At 38.0% G+C, this 18,026-nt stretch overlaps 1 long non-coding RNA gene across 2 annotated transcripts in view; it reads left to right on the top strand.

Moving 5' to 3' along the window:
- LOC148970908 (uncharacterized) overlaps positions 1–17,080 on the top strand; it is a 70,770-nt gene extending 53,690 nt beyond the window's left edge. For both annotated transcript variants that reach the window (XR_016147386.1, XR_016147385.1), the window contains 3 exons: positions 1,707–1,823; positions 9,403–9,584; positions 16,521–17,080. This is a non-coding gene — a long non-coding RNA (uncharacterized LOC148970908). The remainder of the gene's footprint in view (positions 1–1,706; positions 1,824–9,402; positions 9,585–16,520) is intronic.
- The last annotated feature ends 946 nt before the right edge of the window (positions 17,081–18,026 follow it).

Raw genomic sequence — 18,026 nt, 5'->3', positions numbered from 1 at the left:
ATTTTTGCGGCTCGTCGAGTGTGTTATGTTCATCCAGCTGTCAGGTCTTCTGTGTTCGGGGTTCCCACAGACGCTGTACTTCGTCAACAATGGATACAATTTATGTTTGATTATGTTCCTGAAAATTACAATCGTAATCTAGCTCTCTGTGCTGCACATTTTACGGAAGACAGCTTCCAGAATCTCCACTAATTCAATGCCGGATTCAACAAGAAACTGTTACTAAAACATGAACTCCAACTTCAAAACCAGAGGCAGCAGTTGTTGGGCCACAACCTGTAAGTATAGGCTAAATCATTTTAAATTTATTAGCATGTATAATTTCAGCAGCGTTTTAGTTTTATCAAATGCCAGCGCTGGCTTTATAGCCACTTAGTAATGCTATTTCGTGTCTATGACAAAGGTGTACAAACGTTTTGGACCTGACTTTATATGCACTAATTTTGTAAATGTATTTTTCATACTTTATGGTGTTATTTTTCGATTTGATCAAGAACGTAAACCAATGCCAAGTGCCAACACTGTTTGTGTTTATAGCCAGTCAGTTCGATGGTATTTTGTGTAAGACAAATGTGTATAAAGGGAAAAAAATAAAAATAAAGCCAAATTATCATTCAGAAACGTTTTGTAAGAGCCGTGTGTGGTGAGGTTCTACTTGCCTCTCTTAATCGCCGCTTTCTGGGTCTGATTCTGGCTCATACTGATACTGCAGTATCGACACTATTATTTACATTTGACATGAACAACACATGCAACTTCACCTGTAAAGGTAATGGGTGTGAAGTTTCTGGTCAACGTGCACTACAGTTTAGCCAATCACAACACACCGGCCCAAACCAACCAATCTGAGCACACTGCCTGTTTCTGAGGGAGTGGTTTCATTGACTCAGGAAGTCAACCGCTCGTTCAAATGACAGAGGAGAAAGCGGCTTACAATAAAGGCGAAATTTATGAAAACTAAGACTTTTTAAAAAAGAAAAACCACGAATACATGTTATATTGCACCCCATTAACACAATCACGCAAAGAAAAAAAGCAGTAAACCACCCCTTTAAAAATACATGAATGAAAATACAGTAAAAACAGAAATTATTCGAATATGCTGATTTGCTGCTCAAGTAACATTTGATGGGCATCATTGACGGAAAAAAATCGGGCCCATCAACTTTTTGGTTACCTACATTCTTTCTTTTGATTTCATCAGAAGAAAATAATTTATACAGGTTTAGAACAAGTTGAGTAAATGATGGCAGAATTTTCTTGTAAAATGCTAAACCATGGCTCCGACTCCTTTCTAAAATCGAAACGTGTCAGAGAAACCCATAGAAATGACGTCAAGAGCGGCGTAGCTTGAGCAGGAATTAATTTTTTATTTTATTTTTGTCTAAATATGTGAACAATGTTCCAAAAATCTTCCGGGTGATCTGAGGACAACAGCGTGACTATGTGAAATCGGCACGAGATAAATTCCCACAGACCCTTTGCACTCACAAAAATGGAAATTATTTAATCACCCACTGAGATGTAGGTGAGGCTGAACTGAGGACAGAGCATAATTAAAAGATCAGAATTTATTCCCTTGGAAGCACACACACACACATTGAGGTTGCAGTGTGACTGGAAGGTCAGTGTGCTCTTTAATGGATAGCATTGATCCTAATGCCTCTGTTTCTGATTGGCCAAAGCTGAACTTTTTCTCCCTGCAGCACCTCCCCCTCCGGCCCACTGATGGATTGACCCACCTGTAGGCCCTCAGGCGGAGCTCCACCAGGAGGCTCATATCCACAGTGCGGCTGTAATGCAGCACTACAGCACAGTGGCAGGTTCTCTCTCTCTCTCTCTCTCCCTCTGTCACACAACACACACACACCGAGAGACCGTCCCATTACTCCATCGGAGGCCCTGAGAGCTTGAAGAGGTCTCTCTATACTGTATCTCTGCCGTCTCTGACACTGAGGGCCAGGACACAAGGGGAAAACAACACTGCAGGTGCTTTTCTTTTCCCCAGTCACCAGAGAGGTACATTAGGACAGACACTACACGAAAATAAATTAGGTACACTGGGGTTGTTCATACTGTAAGACCATAAAAAAACATCAGCAAACAATAGAGGCTATAACACAGGGAAGTTAACACAAGGGATAAAATTTACACTCGCCAAGCACCAAATGCGATGAAACATTGGCGTTGGTGACTATATGAAATGGTGTCAATCACCCAGTTCTAACAATGCAGTGTTGTGAGAACATAAGAGGTGAACGACACTCGGGACAGTTGATTGACCAGTGCTGAATCATCATAAGAGTTTAAGCCTTGGCAATTGAAATAAAAAAGTTCTAGTGCAAGATAAAGTTTTGTCACATCCGGGCTCAGAAAGCTGCGTCTCATACGTCTAATACTGAATTGAACTTGTCTTCTTGCTCTTGAATGGACAAATTCACAAACAATTGTCAAACAAGTATTTTAGTAAACATGTTTTGTAATGAAATAAGTGAACGCAAACCGTAAAGAAAGATGTGTATCAGTATCATTGTAATGGACCCGTGGATTAGGTCTTAAAGTGACAGCAGCCTAACATTTCTAATGCTGTCTGTGTTTTTAATGTTAATCAAACAACAAAGGACAAAAAAATATCATTGACTGAATATATTTTGCAAATTTAATAAGAATTAAAGCTGCAAGCAGCGATGGGCGGGCCCTCGCACCTGTAGCACGTCGGGGTCTGAGGCGGCCGCGTTGCATTTTCTGCAGCTCAGCCAGTGCGGCTGTGTATTTACTACGCTGCTTCGTTAAAGGTCACTTCCTGTTGCCAGCAGGTGGCACTATGACTGTGGGTGAATGTCGGAATGTAGATTTGTTCAGGGCGGGACTCTTGTCAAAGGTGTAAAATTTCATGCATATCTGGGCTTTTACAGCCAAGTTACTACAACTTCCTGTTTCAAGGCGAATCATCGACGCCACGGACACGCCCATCAACGAAAACCCGCAGATAGCACAACTTTACATCGTCAATGCCTTTAGAAGGCACAGCCGAAATGTGAAGTCGATCCGACTAAAGCCCTAGGAGGAGTTAGTTAAAGTACGTAATGAGTAAATCATCAAAAAATGGCGGTAAAATTAGAAATGGCCGACTTCCTGTTGAGTTTAAGGCATCGCTCCAGGAGACTTTTCTGTGCGTCTATCCATGGTAGATGTACCACAGAAATTTCTTACATGTCGGTCAAACATGCGGCGGGGGCTGCTTTGTTAAAGGCCACTTCCTGTTGCCAGCAGGTGGCGCTATGACTGTGGGTGAATGTCGGCATGTAGATTTGTTCAGGGTGGGACTCTTGTGAAATATGTAAAATTTCGTGCAGATCTGGGCATTTACAGCCAAGTTACTACAACTTCCTGTTTCATGGCGAATCATCAACGCTTCGGACACGCCCATCGACGAAAATGCGCAGATAGCACAACTTTACATCGTCAATGCCTTTAGAAGGCACAGCAGAAATGTGAAGTCGGTCCGACTAAATCCCTAGGAGGAGTTCGTTAAAGTACGGAGTGTGTAAATCGTCCAAAAATGGCCTCCAAATTCAAAATGGTGGACTTCCTGTCAAGTTTAGGGCATCGCTCCAAGAGGCTGTTTTGTGCGTCTGGTCATAGTAGATGTACCACAGAAGTTTCGTACATGTCGGTCAGACAAGCGGCGGGGGCTTCTTCGTTTAAGGTCACTTCCTGTTGCCACTAGGTGGCGCTATGACTGTGGGTGAATGTCGGCATGTAGATTTGTTCAGGGTGGGACTCTTGTCAAATGTGTAAAATTTCGTGCAGATCTGGGCATTTACAGCCAAGTTACAACAACTTCCTGTTTCATGGCGAATCATTGACGCCACGGACACGCCCATCGACGAAAACACGCAGATAGCACAACTTTACATCGTCAATGCCTTTAGAAAGTACAGCAGAAATGTGAAGTTGATCCGACTAATTCCCTAGGAGGAGTTCGTTAAAGTACGGAGTGTGTAAATCGTCCCAAATCGGTCGCCAAATTCAAAATGGCGGACTTCCTGTCGAGTTTAGGGTATGGGTTCTTGAGGCTTTTTTGTACGTCTGGTCATGGTAGATGTACCACAGAAATTTCGTACATGTCGGTCAAACATATGGCGGGGGCTGCTACGTTAAAGGTCACTTCCTGTTGCCAGCAGGTGGCGCTATGACTTAGGGTGAATGTCGGCATGTAGATTTTTTCAGGGCGGGACTCTAGTCAAATGTGTAAAATTTCGTGCAGGTCTGGGCATTTACAGCCAAGTTATTACAACTTCCTGTTTCATAGCGAATCTTCGACGCCACGGACACGCCCATCGACGAAAACGCGCAGATAGCACAACTTTACATCGTCAATGCCTTTAGAAGGCACAGCAGAAATTTTAAGTCCATCCGACTAAATCCCTAGGAGGAGTTCGTTAAAGTACGGAGTCTGTAAATCGTCCAAAAATGGCCGCCAAATTCAAAATGGCGGACATCCTGTCGAGTTTAGGGTATGGGTTCTTGAGGCTTTTTTGTGCGTCTTGATATGATACATGTCCCCACCAAATTTCGTGCATGTAGGTTGAACGTGGACGAGGGGCTAATTTTTTCCAATTTTCTAGGTGGCGCTATCGTGCCATTTTGCCCCGCCCATCCGCGAAACCCACAAAATACGAAATTTTTCACCAGTCCTGACATGCGTGCCAAATTTGGTGAGTTTTTGAGCATGTTGCGGCCCCGAAAATGGCACTTACTTTGCAGAAAAAAGAAAAAAAAAAATAATCCTAACAGTTTCAATAGGGACCTCGCACTGTTAGTGCTCGGGCCCTAATTAATTTATGTTTAATTTATACAGTGAAGACATTTTTTTTTATTATTATTATTCAATGTCTCTACCTGACTGCTACTGTTAGTTGTCTTTAATGATATATTTAAAAATTATAGGCTGGTAGTTTTAGACGTTGTCTCGAAACTGTAATTGTGGATTTTCTGTGAATAACTGCCTGGTTTTGCAAAATCATTTTCATGGCTGGTAAAAATATTTATGGGTGGTATATTTTCTCAAGTCGAAACATTTAAGAAAAATTCTATTTTAGTCTGTTTGATGGCTGATTTCTATGGAAGCTTGTTTTGTTTAAAAGATAATTACGACTTTTTATCTCAATATTTTTTTTAATTGTGAGTTTATGTCTCACTGACTTTATAACACACAATTGCGACTTTATATCATGCAAATCTGACTATATCTCCCAATTGCGTGTTATAAAGTCAGAATTGCAAGATATAAACATGCAATTCCGGGGAAAAAAAAAGTCTGATTATTTCTTGCAATTACGAGATTATAACTCACAGTTCTGACGTTATATCACACAATTCTGAGATAAAAAGTCAGAACTGTAAGATGTAAACTCAATTTTGAGGAAAAAAAATCAGAATTGTGAGAACAGTCACAATTAACTTTTTAAAGGAGTCACAATTTAACTTTTTAACTTTTTATCCGATTCCGACACATTTGTATTTGCAGCTGTGGTAACTAGATAAGAGCTGGCAACCCGAATGCTGCAACACTACTGACTCCGTGATTGGTAGATCGGTGGAGGGTGGCACATTAGAACAAAACACGATAACATCAACATCAGTTGAGGGATGTAACTGCACTAAATGATTTTAAATGACAATATCCTGGCCGGACTACTGTTGTTAGTGATATAAGCATGTGAAATGAACATGATTTCTTAATGTCTAGTGACATATCAGGTAAAATTTACTATTAATTGAAATAAATTTCTTGCATACAGCTCCATTAATTTTTTATTCTGTTGTGGAAACAAGCTTTCATAGGTTTCATTGTAACAGCATATAGTGTGACAATTATGTATATTCAGAAAATAAACCTCCAAATATTTCTTTTTTATAAAAAATATAGAATTTTTATACATGATTTTTAAATAGCCTATTTTATAGAAAATAAGTGCATGCATATATAGTTAGAGACAAAATATGATTAAAAAAAAAAACGACAACAAGTGTTTGGTGTCTCAGGCAATTTATTTTATTATATAAGTAATTAAATGAAATCATTAAACACATATAAACCATATTATTTCAACCAGACAGAGAAAATAAAGTGCCAGAATAGCTGAGTAATCAGGATTACACACATACACTTTAAAACTGATTTTTCAAAGTTGTAAATAAAACAAACAATCCTAGAATACATGGTAATGCTTCCTTTTACAGTACAGTACTTAGAGTATTTACCAGTGTACTTACCTAGAAAGTACTGGCTAATATAAGGTAAGTACATGGAACAGGGGTAGGTTTGGGGGTAGGTTCAGGGTTAGTACTAGTTATTACCCAGTAATTGTATTGGTAACACTTTAGAATACTGTATCTTACTAACTGCATAACTAATAAGGAATTAATGAATAACTAATAGGTAATTCTTTATTAACACTTAAGTCACTACTGTTAACTACTAAGGAAGATGTGTTAACTGATCAGTATGTAATATAATTTTATGATTGTGTTAAGTATCAGTTAGTTAATCAATAGCTAATGAATTCTGTCATACCTCCCGAAGAACTACTATTAATTATCTATTAATTAAGGTTCAAGAAATATAACTATGAAGTAACTACTAATTAACACTCATACACAGTAGTCAGTTTGTCATTCTTCAGCACTAATAAGAAAAATAAGTGCAGACATTTACCTATAGACTATGATCTGCAAATAAGCAAAAACATCTCATGTATATAACACCTTATTATTATACTTAGTTCTTATACATTTTAAACTTCTTTTGCACCATTCAAGTTCCGGCAATATGGCGGTAGCCACGTACACTGAGCCTGGGTTCTCCCAAGGTTTTTTTCTCCATTCTGTCACCTGATGGAGTTTTGGTTCCTTGCCACTGTTGCCTTTTTCACTTCTCTTCGCCTTTGTCGCAAGTAACTGTCGTGTATTTTACAAAGGTTTAGATGATTACGTTAATATATATATAGGCTAATATTTTTTTATTTACAGTAAGTTTGATTTGAGTCAGAAGTATGTGGTAATTCTTTATTAATTACTAATGGGTTTCCTATATTGTCACTTTAGAATACTGTTCCAGGTTCTAAGTAATTCCTGAAGGACTATCTAATAATTATTTATTAATTACTAATAAGTTCCTTATATTTTTACTTTAGAAGACTGTTTCAGGTTATAAGTAGCCTAATTCCTAGATAATTAATTTGATAATTATTTATTAATTACTAATGGGTTCCCTGTATTTTCACTTTAGAATACTGTTCCAGGTTCTAAGTAATTCCTGAAGAACTATTTAAAAGTTAATTATTAATTACTAATAAGTTCCTTATATTTTCACTTTAGAAGACTGTTTCAGATTATACGTAGCCTAATTCCTAGATAATTATTTGATAATTCTTTATTAATTACTAATGGGTTCCCTATATTTTCACTTTAGAATACTGTTCCAGCTTCTAAGTAATTCCTGCAGAATTATTTGATACTTATTTATTAATTACTAATAAGTTCTCTATATTTTCAGTTTCCCTCAGTCGTTGCCTCAAATACATGAATTTACTCAGTGGCATTCTATGCTGAGGAAAACAGACACACACAGTACTGTATATAAAATATACAAATAATCTGAGGTTAGTTTTGTATGACTGTTCAGTAGTTACTTCTTAGTTATTTTTCTTGAACCTTAATTAGTAGATAATTAATAGTAGTTCTTCAGGAGGTATGACAGAATTCATTAGTTATTGATTAACTAACTGATACTTAACACAATCATAAAATTATATTACATACTGATTAGTTAACACATCTTCCTTAGTAGTTAACAGTAGTGAAGAAGTAGTTAATGAAGAATTACCTATTAGTTCGTCAATAATTCCTTATTAATTCTGCAGTAAGTAAGATACAGTATTCTAAAGTGTTACCATTGTATTTACTAAAATAAGTACATAGTATTTACATGGGTAACTGGACTGTACAAGGAAGCGTTACCAAGAAATTCGACTTCAAATTTCATATTTCATTCAGTGTGACATCCTTTTAGAAATCTACAAATTTTTTGAAATTTTTTAGAAAAAAATGAATGAAATTATACATTCATTACCCGGGGCCCTGTGTGTGAGTGCTTCTCCACATTTTCTGTGTGTGAGTGCTCATTATGTTGTAATTGCAGTGTAACTCACGGATTTGTTCTATAAAACAGACATTTTGGGATAATTAGCTAAAAAAAGCAGTCGAAGTGCATATGGCTCTCCTGCTTTGGCTTAGTTCTGTTCACATATGGCACTCTCTGCTGAAGCTTTTAGCTATTTGCCAGTGTTCACTGTGTGGGGGGGGCCGCACAGACGCACAAAAACACCCTACACACACACACACAGCCTCACATCGGTCATTGTGCAGCCAGGCATGAGCCACACCTGACTCACACACACAAACAAACGCACGCTCGGACACCCAGACCTTTGGCTTTCATTCCTTTAAAAGAAAATCATTGATGTCCTTTCATAAATGTTGCGTTTTTTCTTTTACCCGAGGAAGACTTTAAGTGTTGATAGGTGACATAAGACATAAGAAACCTGCTTTATTTGGTATCGGCGAAATAAGTATGGCTCATAATCGCCCTGTGAAAATTTTGAATAGTGAGAAATCAAAGCTGAGCTCACCAGCCCACTAACACATCGCCCTGGCAAATATGTTCCTGCTCCATAATTTGAGTAGGTGGCGTTACAGAGAATTTTCGTCTGCTCCTGTGGCTCACGCATTGCTGTTTCGACGGTAAACACACATGCAGATTACACCGTCATTATACCGATTACAACATTTGCCGCTCACGTCAAGACAACAGTGATTAAAATATCTGTTTTCCGACCCCCTCGATCATCTTCGTGAATACTGCGAGTTGTGTGCAAGCTAAGGAACACATGCTGAGACATAGTGTTGTCCACACAAACACATCTGCGCCCACACAGTCACACAATATATCGTCTTTATCAATGCCGTGGCGTTCAACGAGGCCTTGCTGTGCTGCTTGTTTGAGAACGATCATTTCTGCATCACAGCTTCAATTAACCTTGTCCTGCCAAAAAAGCTGAACAGCATCAACATTAGCGCAGCTCAACTCATTTACACAATATTCAAAATCTTCACCCTTAGTTTTGTTGTGGTCCTCACACATGTCATTATGCTTTCCAAGAAGGATGCAAAAGCACAATGAACATATATACATTTAAATATAAATTTACACCCACATTATTTTATTTAGCTTTTGTCAAATACATGAAGCTCCACCTTGAATTTCAATCTCATTTTTAATCTGATAGAAAGCAGTAAATAATGTTACATTTGGTGTGTACATTTGTGTTTCAGGGTCCAACCTGTTTCTCCTTTCACACATTATCAACAGACAGAAGCCCTGCTGGCCAGAGGGTCATGTGACGACCTCTCCGTGACCCCCGACCTCATTTTGAACCAAGACCCTCGAGTTCATCCACATTTGCAGCTGTAGAGAAGGTCACAGTTTGCCTTTACTGTGACATAACAAGCAGGAGGTTTGTTTTTAAAAAGGCAAAAAAGTCAATAAAATCAAAGTTTATGATTTAATTAGTTAGAATATAGCAGTAACAGTAATTATCTGCTTCACAAAATAATCACACATTAATTAGGCAGCAGGCTACATGCATTTTATTAGAATTACAAGAGCGCTGTAATTTAAATCAAGGCCAAATCAGACTATTTGAAAATAGATTATATGAAATTAAAAATGTGCTTTGTAGTCAATTATGTCTTTGTATACATTTTTTGTTACCACAGATAATATTTCAGTCTGTCAGTTACACATCATTAAAAATAAAAGGTTAAAACAACAAATAATAATATGTTCTATGAATCTGTGTGTGTGTGTAATAGATTATAGACATATAAATGTAATTTTTGTCAATGTTATGTTGTTTCAATATTTTGGAATTAATCAATCAGTTACAAATCCTTGAAAATAAATTATTCAAACAATAAATAATACTTTAATTTAATATAATATAATAATTTAATATATATATATATATATATATATATATATATATATATATATATATATATATATATATATATATATATATATGTATTTGTCAATATATTATTTCAATATTTTTGAACTCAACCCAGTAGTCAATCAGTTACAAATCCTTGAAAATAAAAGATTAAAATAACATTTTCTATGAATCTGTGTGTATAATACATTATATAAATATATAATATTTTTTTGTCAATATTAAATTATTTCAATAGTTTTAATTACATGCAGTATAGTCAAAATAGTTACAAATCCTTGGAAATAAATTATTAAAAACAAATAATAACAAATAAAAAAATTTTTCTATGAATCTGTGTGTATAATACATTCTAGAAAAATATATGTTTTTTTTTTTTTGTCAATATTATATTTTTTCAATATTTTGGAAGTACACACAGTCAATCAGTTACAAATACTTGAAATTTAATAATTAAAAAAAAATGTTTTTATATATTATTTCAAAATTATCAAGAGGCTGCATGCATTCAGTTATAAGGTATTATGATATGAATAGTTTTATAATGTATTACATACTAAATTAATAGCAAATGATATTATTTATTAATGTAATCATGTATTTTCATGTCAATCAGTTGACTGTATATTTTCCAAGAATCAAGTTCATCCCCCCTGATATATGGTTTCCTTGTATGTTCACCCTTTCTGATGAGGGCCAACAACTAAAAGACTCCTTAGTTGGCTAAGCAGTTTGTTTAAAAGCCCTAATGGAATATTCAGAGCTAATTCAAACGCTTTCTGATAACTTAAGACGGCTTGCGGTGTGATCTCTCTCCCTCCTCAAAATATTTGCCATGAAGGACTGGAGCTTTGAAATGTATAAAGTGCACCCATTCAGCAGAGCATATCTGTGAGTGCACATCAAAGTGCTGTGAAGTGCTCAGATCTGCTTTGCTCAGTGGAATATGTGTGGATGTGAGAATCTGCCTCTGTTATTGGGATTCAGGACATGAATCTCTAAACTAGCTTGATATGCACGCCTGTTATTTGTATATACACTTCAAACATCTCAATGGTAGTTTGCAACATAGGGGAGTAAATCACATTTTATTTAAAGTATTTCTACTGTTGGATGTCCTCAGAAGCATTCTCGCCATGTTACACCATCTCACTCAGCTCACAGCCTGTACCCGGGCCCTTTCAAGAGGACATCTTGTTTTAGAAAACGGGATATTTACAGGTCATCAATTCGGTAGCACGTGTTCTGTTTAACGCGGTATTTGGGTCTCGGGTTGTTCTCGCCACCTCAAATGCCCTGATGCTAGACACAAACATTCGGGCTTCCCTTTTCTCTCTCTCTCCATCTGTCAGTCTATCTCTCTTTCTCACTCTCGCTTTCTGTGCGTGTATGTGTGTGTGTGTGTGTGTGTTTGTATGTGTGCGTCTCTGGGACCGTTCTGTAATTCTGTACTGGAACAAGGCTAGGATAATGTAGAGGGTAATGCCTCCCCGGAGACACACAGATGCTGGGTAACACCGAGTCCAAACAGCCCAGGCTCAAGCCTCCCAAGCGGGTTGCTGTACAAATGCAGCCTTTGATGTGTGATTGGAGAGACCAGGGGCTCAGAACACTGGAGTCTTACACTCAGTTCAGGTTAACCTGGAGCCAACGCCTGTGAGTGTGCGTGTGTGTGTGTGTTTTTGTCGGTGTGTTTGCCATTTTGCTGTCTCTTCTGTTGGGGAAGACTTTGAAACTTTGAAATTTAAAATAGTAGTTAGCTATACTATGTTACTAAGAAAAAGTAGCTATAGCTACAAAGCAATACAATTGTTTTAAAAGTATCAGAGTATAGCTTTTAATGCCATGTCAACAGCTGAGGCTATTTTCACGGCAAGAATTGAGGTTAAAACGTGTACTAGAATAAAAAGAAAAGAAAAAAGGTTTTACTAAACGAAAAAAAAGTCCTTAAGTGAGCTTACATAAAACTTGTATTAAAAACAGGTCGGTCCAATAAAAATATGTTTTGGATTGTGAAATGGAAAATTCAAAACGAATAAAGAAAGAAACAGTCTAGTTTATTTTACTTTTACTAGTTACTGTAAATATTTATTGTATTATTTTTCATTTTTGTCTGTATTTATATGTATAGGCTATTACATTTGTTTAAATTATTTAGGCATATTTATATTTCATAACAAATTTTATGTTATATTTAAAGAGTTTTCATTAATTCATTTTAATTGTATAAATTATATTTGTACAGTATGTAATCAAATATTATATTCTATAATGTAATAATGAACATTAAATTACATTAAATGATTTTTTTAAAAATAAATATTGCATATAATATTTTATGTTCTGCATATAATTTTATTATAATGATGTATTTATAATTTTCTTTAATATTTTACTTATATTATATAAATGTATAAACTATATAAATAACTGGACAGGGAAGATATGCAATGACCATCCAAACAAACTGCATTGATGAAAAGCTACACTGTTGTGTGATTGTCACTCTAATGAAAAATGTAGTTGTGTTAGTACCATCGCCAACAGTGGCGTTCAAATTGCTGGATGTGATTGGCCATTTGTGTTTGAGGCCTTTTGCGTCTCACCACGGACATTTTGCCCTGTGCAGTTATTGAGGCCCGTTAAAATAATTAGAGAATAAATAAATGACAATCAGGAGATGAAATGAAAATGTGACGGTGTGTTAAAAGGTGTAAAGAGGGACGGATTGGGAAGGACTGATTGGAGAAGAAAGAGTGTATAAAAGAGAGAGATTCAATGTCCTCCAGGTGCCACTACTCGCATGATTTCATCTCAGGGCCATAATCAACCCTCTTAATGAAATACGTAATTAACATATTATAATTGTGGTAAGGATGGTTTTGACAGAAATCATTTTCCATATCTAATACTATGCTAATTTAATCTGTTCCTCACTCCCCGACATGACCCTCGCTGATTAAGTTTCATGGCAGATTTCTTCCTCTGCCTGCCATCGTGCGCGTGTGTGAGACGGAAAGTGTGTGCCTGTGTGCTAGTGTGAGCGGATGTGGCCGTTTGTGTGTGTGTGTGTGTGTTTGTACCTGTGTGTGTGGTCAGATCCTGATGGATGGACGTTCTGGTTTAGTCTCTGTCTCAAACATGGCTGTCAGAGTGAGTTGGGACAGACTGCAGCAGATGGCAGAGACAGGCAGGAGACTGGAAGAGTTACAGCAGGTCTGCCCTCCTCCACGTGGGAGGTGGAGAACAGAGGAGAGGAAAAAGGATTTTAAAGTTTGGGGGAAGAGAAAGGAGGGGCATCTCTTCTGTTTCTCCAGAAGCAAACCAGTGCTTTCAGTGGCCATTTAGAGAGGTTTACCGTCAGCTCCACCCACAGCTGTATACTGGTGGACAACAAAGGCTGTGCTACTGAGATAACATCAGTGGTGAAATTCTCAGATGTTAACTCAAACAATGTTAAACAAAACAACAAAGACAAAACCCCCGGTAGCTGTAGTTCCTTTTCGAGGGAACTCAAACTGCGTCGATATGACACTTTGGGGATCCGCCCCTTAGCGTAACGCGTCTGAAGTATGAATGAAGTATGAAGTAGGGACGGCGTCACAAAACAGCGCTGGCTTTCGCTCTTGAGCATGCGCTCTCTGTTGTGTGAAATATCAATAAGGTGTTGTTTGTCTAATATACAGTATATTACAAAGAGATGGCAAGCGAGCAATTTCATCAGGGTGTGCACCACAGCTTTTTTGTAACAGCGTGCGCGAGGATGAACGACTTCAAACCGAATATGTCTGAGCTTGCTCTGACCGTCGCAACTCTGTCATCATTATGTTAAGCCCGCCCTCTGACTCTAAAGACGATGTGATTGGCCCTAGAGTTGGGGTTTTCCAGCTCAAACGTCTATGGAGAGTTGCTAGACCACACTTTGCTGCAAAATAATTTTTGCTGCCGCTAGGGTGCGTCTAGATTTCTAGGCTAGGTGTATTTGACTTCCTGTTTAAAAACAATGCAGATAAAGATTGCATGACTGAAACATTTTATTAAACTAACACAATGCGTTTTTCGATCTGTTACGACCTCTTGAGCATGTACGGGATGTTTCAAGTTCCTGCCAACCCAGATAGCAAACTGACTTTGACATGACACCGAAACAACGTTGATCTGACATTGTTTTGCTCATCAAATTAACGTTGAACCAACGTCAGACCAACACATTCTCATCCCAAAAAGTCATATAACTGACGTTTTGGGACGTCTTTTGACCATACGTCAATATTTGCCTTTTTAGGGCCCCCTTAAGCCTAGTTCACACTACGTGATTTTAAGCCCGATTTAAGCCCGATTTTCAAATCGTTGAGTCGCCGACAAGTCAGGGTGTTATTGCGTGCAAATCGCGGGCGATTAGCGGACGATTAACGCTCGCCAATTAGTGTGAAAGAGCCAACAACGCATCAAAGACAGCTCGCAGACACCTCGCAGACAGGTCACCGAGCTCAGAAAAATATCTAGCATGCTAGATATCTCGAGCAGTCGCGCGACTCAATCTCAGTGATGTCATGAGTACAGCCAATCATAGCAACGCATGGGTTGAGGACACCAGGTAAATCTTACTTTTTCTTTTTTGCATTTTTTTTTTCTCAGAGCAGATCGTCGAGCAAACAGTGTGCAGCACTAGTTTCTGTCTGACGTCCATATTCGCGTGTTGTGTTCTTCTCTGCAGTTTCGCGTCATTTCTGGTTCGTTTTATTGCGTGGTTTTTCGTTACAAAACATGGTTTCTAGACCAGATAGGATCGTGTTGTTGTCAACTCGTTATTTGTTTGATTATTTTCAGGATTTAGACCGTACTATAGTACTGAAACAGCTCTCATTGAGTCACAAATGATATGCTCTTATCATCCGATCGTGGTTGTATCTCTATGTAGTGCGTTGTTAACTCGTGTAGTGAGTTACCTCCTGTTGTGGATCAATCACGTTGTGTTGTGTGGTGTGAACAGCTAAACAACTTGAACACTCATGATTTCACTGAGAGCAAGTCATGTAGTGTGAACTGCACAGTTCAGCCCGACATTTTAAAATCATGTAGTGTGAACTAGGCATTAAACGTCGGTAAATGGCGATCCCGGGCCGTCATACAACTGACGCTTTACCTTTAACGTCAGTTAGGTGACGGGTTAGGTTTAGGGTTAGGTTTAGGTCTGGGGTAGAGTTAGGATCCCATAACCTCATCTACCGACGTTTAAGGGGGCCCTAAAAAGGCGAATATTGACGTATGGTCAAAAGACGTCCCAAAACGTCAGTTATATGACTTTTTGGGGTGAGACTGCGCTGACGTCAGACGCGTCACTCTTTCAAAACTAACGGAAAATCAACTTGAAATCAACATTGTTTCAACGTTATGAAAGCAAACCAATTTTCGATTTTCATTTAGCTTTGAAGAATGCCGCGTCTGACGTTGGTTCAACGTTAATTCGATGAGCAAAATCAACGTTGTTTCGATGTCACGAGAGACGTCGTTTCCACATTGATTCAATGTCAGTTTGCTGTCTGGGAATATCCTGCAACTTCGCACAGCTATTAAAGAGGACAGGACCAATGTTCCATAGCCCACAATCAACAACCTGATCAACTCTATGCAAAGGAGATGTGCTGCGTAAGGCAAATGGTGGTCACACCAGATACTGACAAGTTTTCTGACCCCTACAGACCCCCCCAATACTGTAAAACTGTCAATTTTAGTGACCTTTTATTGTGGCCAGCCTAAGGCACACCTGTGATATAATCATGCTGTCTAATCAGCATCTTGATATGCCATACCTGCAAGGTGGATGGATGGACAGATTTGTGAACTATATTTGGGAGAAATAGGCCTTTTGTGTACATATAAAAGGTCTTAGATCTTTGAGTTCAGCTCATGAAAAATGGGGGCTAAAACAAGTGTTGCGTTTATAATTTTGTTATATATGTATATATGAAGAGTTCAGATGCAAAAGCCTCTAAGTGCCATTTGAAATTTTCTTCTAAAATGATCATTTTTATCAAGCTTGTATATTTAAGTTCAGTAATTTCACTTAAATGGCAATGGAGATTACCTATTAATTGTCATTTAAGTGAAATTACTGAACTTAAATATACAAGCTTGATAAAAATGTCATTTTAGAAGAAAATTTCAAATGGCATTTAGAGGCTTTTGCATCTGAACTCTTCATATATATATATTAGCCTTGATACTATTAATGATAATAATAATTATTTTTTTATTATGATTGTTTTTGTTTTGTTGGAGCAGCGGCAATATCACTTGCAGTACATTACTTTCATTACTCTGATGTATAAATAAACACTGTTTACACAGGTGAAGGAATCTCTCTTTAACCTTCATAAATGTTATATTTTCTCTTTTCCTCTCTCACTCTTTCTCACCCTCTCTCTCTGAATCCAGTTGAGTTTTGTCGTGCTCTCCACAGCTGCACGGCCGTCTACGCAGCGGGCTTCTCTCTCTCTCTCCCTCATGTGCACTCAAAAGGTCAAGTAACGAGGGAGAAGAAGTGAAGGAGAAGTAACACGCAACAGCTGAGTGTGTGGGGAACGGGAGATGAGTGACAGCATGTTTGCCACTGCATAATGAGTGGTGCTCTTTCCGCACTCCGTAACTGCCTCCATGCCCCCAGGTGCGCTCAGGCCCAGTGACGCTTCACCTTAACTCCAATCAGACAGCACTTCGAAGTTCTTCAGTAAGGTGTGGCCGTCCAGAGATGCCACTTAGTGTTGGCATCCCCCTGGGGACGCCTGGATGTCTTTTCCAGTCATTTGTGCTGAGTAAATGAGACGTGGAGCTGACAATGTGTGAGTATATTTGCCCTGTTCTGACAAGAGGGTAAATCGCCAATGTCTACTGCTGCTCGCTTAAAACGTTGGAAACATTATTTTTGTCTTGATTAAATTATGTTCGTCCTTGCTAATCGGGTCAATGAAACATCACTGTCTGCTATAAACATGCCTTGCCCCTTTCATTTCCCTTTGGCTATTTTCTTTTTTTTTTTTTCTTTTTAAAGTAAAATTTAAGATTACTATATTGTTCATTTCTGGAATGCCTTTTTTGTAGTAAATACACAAAATAAACATATACACTTCGCACACTTTAAACCATATAAAGCAGGGGTTCTCAACTCTGGCCTTGCAGAGTTTAGCTCCAACCGTGATCAAACACTTTTGCCCGAAACTTTCTAGTAATCCTGAAGACCTTGATTAGCTTGTTCAGGTGTGTTTGATTTGGCTTGGGGAGCAAAACTTGGAAAGTGGACATCAAGGCTACGTCCACATTAATACGGATAGATTTGAAAACGGGGTTTTCGTTTAAAAACGCTCTCCGTCCACACTAGCGTTTTCAGGCGTTTTCCGACGTTTCAGTGTGGATGAGAAACTTCTAAATTCACTTTACTGCGCATGCGTGAAACTTCACAAAAGCTCACTGAGATGATACAGACGGGAAAATAAATAATAATGTTATCGCACAATAACCGGATAATTTTATTTGGCAAAATATCTCACCATCACTGATGCGTCCAGGTCGCATTCAGTCACCATATGTTTGGCCTAAAACGCAAGGACAGCAGGTCTGTTTTGCCGCAGGACAGCAAATGTAAGTACATTATCTGTCATCTTTGCAGTACTGTGCTATGAAGAATAGCACATATTAAGTAACATAGAAAGTAACATATTTTAGCAACAATGTAAAAATGAATAACACATAACAGGCACAATACCGATAAACATGAATATCTATTGGTACTACATGGATCACATGACTAAACTTACGTCATTGTTTTGAAATACCTCCGGTTTCACTGTCCACACTACAACGCGCAAACGGCGTTTTCAAATTTATCCACTTTGGAGAGCGTTTTCTAAACGATACGTTTTTGTTGACTTAAAACGCCGTCTCAGT

The sequence above is a fragment of the Pimephales promelas genome, chromosome 18 (genome assembly GCF_988280905.1).
Source record: "Pimephales promelas chromosome 18, fPimPro1.hap1.1, whole genome shotgun sequence".
NCBI classification, from domain to species: domain Eukaryota; kingdom Metazoa; phylum Chordata; class Actinopteri; order Cypriniformes; family Leuciscidae; genus Pimephales; species Pimephales promelas.
This window is presented reverse-complemented; position numbering and strand designations above follow the sequence as displayed.